General features: G+C 44.9%; 1 non-coding gene across 1 annotated transcript; it reads left to right on the forward strand.

Moving 5' to 3' along the window:
* Positions 1-3,278: 3,278 nt before the first annotated feature.
* Positions 3,279-3,351, forward strand: trnae-uuc (transfer RNA glutamic acid (anticodon UUC)). The gene has a single exon. It is a non-coding gene; the product is annotated as a tRNA-Glu (tRNA).
* Positions 3,352-3,640: the final 289 nt, after the last annotated feature.

Raw genomic sequence — 3,640 nt, forward strand, 5'->3', positions numbered from 1 at the left:
TGGACCTGAAAGCTTCCCTCTCTTCTGCTCTACAGATGCTGCCAGGCCAGCTGAGTTTATCGGTCAATTCCTGTTTCTCTTTCAGACTTTCAGCATCTGCAGTTCATTGACTTCTGTTAACTTGAATAATTTCTAGGACAAAACAGTCCATCTCCCGGCTCCACGGTTTCTTTCCTGCTCTTGAAAGTCAGTCATCACAATAAATGAGCAGAATAGAGCTCCCATTCCCTGACCGAAAACAGAACCCAGACTGCGGCAGTGAAAGCACCAAATCCTAACCACTGCACCGCCAGGAAGGGTACTTCAGGCTCTTGTATCTTTTCTCACCGACACTGGTTCTGACTTTTTCTTTCGTACCATTTTGGCTGCAGATCAGTTTCTCCCTTTCACCAAAATTCCCTTTGCCTTTTTAATTACCTGCTGCACCTGCAATCCTAGTTTTAGCGATTCATGCACAAGGACATCCAAGTCCCTCTGCACAGCAGCGTGCTGCATTTTTTAACCATTTAAAACATAGTCCATTTTTCGTTATTCCTACCAAAGTAGATGACCACACCCTTATCAACATTGCACTCCATCTGCCAGGCTTTGCTCACTCACTTAGACCATCCATGTCCCTCTGCAGACTTTTAGTGTCTTCTGCACACTTTGCTCTATACTTGTCTTAGTGTCATCTGCACATTTTGACACCACACTTAGCTGCCAATTCCAAATCATCTGTGTTAATTGTAAACAATTGTGGTCACAGCACTGATCCCTGAGGCACACCACTAGCTACTGACGCCAATGAGAAAAAACACCCATTCGCCCCTAGTCTTGTTTTCTTCTGGTCAACCAATCCCCTGTCCAAGCCAATAAATCACCTGCCATACCGTGCAACTTTATCTGTTATAGCAGCCTTTGGTGTGGTACCTTGTCAAATGCCTTCTGGAAATCCAGATACACCACATCCACAGGTTCCCCATTGTCCACATTGCAAGTAATGTCCTCAAAGAATTTTGCCAAATTACTTAAACATGACCGATTCCTCATGAACACATGCTGGGTTTTCCCAATGGGACAATTTATGTCCAGATGTCTTGCTGTTTCTTCCTTAATGATAGATTCAAGCATTTTCCCCACTACCAAAGTTAAGCTAACGAAACTATAGCTACCTGCCTTTTGTCGACTTCCTTCTTTAAACAGTGACGTCACTTTGGCTGTTTTTCAATCTGCGGGAACTACCCCAGAGTCCAGTGAATTTTGGTAAATAATTACTAGTGCATTTGCTGTGTCCCCAATCACGTCTTTTAGTGCCCTGGGACACAGTTCATCAGGGCCAAGAGACATGTCTACATTTAGCCCCATTACCTTGACCAGCACTGCCTCCTTAGTGATCATGATCATCTCTATCAGAATCAGCGAGAGTTTCACATCAGAGGTGAATTAAATGGGAAGAAGCACTGAAGTACATTGATTTCATTAGCTCAGAAACAGTACTACAAAAATGTGATTTATTGAAATATACAGGTGTTATTGGCGATGTAACGGATTGAATGCACAAAGGTTCGTTCCCTTCTGGGGCTGCCTGGGAACGGAATGTCTAATATCAGAATGGAGGTCGCACATTTATGGCAGGGTCGAGGTGAAGTTTATTCTCTGAGATGATTGTGAATCAGTGGATTTCTTTACAGAAGAGTGTTGTCAAAGTTGGCCATGAAGTCGATTTAAGGCTGAGATTGAAACATTTGTAGCAGCAAGGGTATCAGAGGTTACTGAGAAATCCAAGAAAGTGCAGTTCAGGATTATCAGGTCAGGATTATCCGCTCATTTAACAGTGGAGCAGACTTGATGGGCTGAGCTGTCCTTTCTACTCTGAAATGCATGATGTTGTTATCAGGCTGCAAAACTGACCGGAGTAAAATTTGCTTAAAAACAGATGGATCCTATGGGGACACTGAACCTTGGTAAGATGTGCAAATGGCAACAAACAAAGGAGCAGTCATTGTCAGAAGGGGGATTTGAACTCAGACCTCTAGCTGGAGACCAGAACACACAGGTTTATAGTGGAAGTAGTTTATTTCTTGAGCCTGGCACCTTAGACCACTCGGCCATCCTGACACACTTGGGCTGATCCAGAGTGATCTGTACACCAGGATAAACAGGAAAAACCAGTCTTCAGCTGCCACACTGAGTCTGGCTCCATTAGGCCTACAGTCACCTCTCACAAACCACCACTGTCCCTTCACTTTCCATGACCTCCCCTGTTCTTGTCTGAAACAAATTGTACATCAGGCAAATGCCACTGACATTGCTGATGTAGAACTGGGATATAGATTGAAGTGATACCGCCTGGTCTATGACATAATTCTACTTCTAAAGGTCAGTCAATATTTCAGAGTTATTGTTGCAAATTTTAACCACGAACACGCCACTGCAGTGAAGGCATTGAATCCTAATCAGCAGACTATGAGGGAAGGCATATATCTCTATCACCTGGTCACAGCCTGATTCGGCATTGTGTCTCTCATCCTTCTGCACATGATCCCCTCGGCTCCATCACGGTGTTGTCACATTGTCATGGTTAATAATGCACAGACTATCCTGCCATCTATTACATTGCAGTTTCTACGGCATGGAACCCTACCTTACAGGGCACAGCCTTCGCTCTGTAGCGCAGTATTGAAAGCAATGGTCTTGTAAAGCACCAGTCACGAGGTTACTTCTAATTGGAGGAGATGAGAATGTTTGTACAACTACAGCATCCAACATCTAAAAGAGGACATTCAATATTGTCTGAAATTATGACAATCTCATTTTCCCCACAGGCCAGCAGTGAGGTGAGGTGAGGTATTATAAACTGCAGGTTGACAAGGAAACAATGGGGGGGCAACACGGAGAGGGGAGCGGCCGAATGCTTTATTTCTTTGCTGTAATCAGATTCTGGTTTTGAAGTGTGAAATGGGACTATAGAACCCAAATGGGTGAAATCCTGCTTTCTCGGGGTTGGTCTCTGCTGAGGCCTTTGTCACCTTCTGGGAAATGTGCCTGTGTATTACCTTCTGAGGGTGAACATGTGGCCCAGTTCCCCAAGGGAACGTGAACGTCTCAAACAGCCGGCCCATCGTCTCGTAACACACAAGGCTATGGGCCAAGGCTGGAAACTGGGATGGTGAGCCTCCTTCTGTGCTGTAAAAACACGATGATTCAGTCATTTTTCAGGAGAAACAACTGTCGTAGAAAGAGAAAAAAAGCCAGAAGTTGTGCCGTTAAGAAACAATGCACTCATATCCTCCACTATCCCTGGTGGTCCAGTGGTTAGGATTCGGTGCTTTCACCGCCGCAGCCCGGGTTCGATTCCCGGTCAGGATATCAAGTTTTATTTTTCCTGATGGTGACAACGCAAAGGCAGTGCAGCTCCGTCTGCAATCCTTTCAATGTCAGTTCCTGTCCCCGAGAACATCAGGGTCCATGTTCCAGCCGCTTAAAGAGGGGAAAGGTGCCTTATGCGTCACTGCTCAGTCAGGCTACTCACCTTTGTGTTGTGTTGTTAGCAGGGACATCAGCAGGAAGGGTAACATTCACAAGATAAACAACCAGCAAAGATAATCACAGTCGCCACTTCAATTCAATTGTATCCCCTTTGTGTCGCAGTGAGTTT

This window comes from Stegostoma tigrinum, chromosome 7 (assembly GCF_030684315.1).
Source record: "Stegostoma tigrinum isolate sSteTig4 chromosome 7, sSteTig4.hap1, whole genome shotgun sequence".
Taxonomy (NCBI): domain Eukaryota; kingdom Metazoa; phylum Chordata; class Chondrichthyes; order Orectolobiformes; family Stegostomatidae; genus Stegostoma; species Stegostoma tigrinum.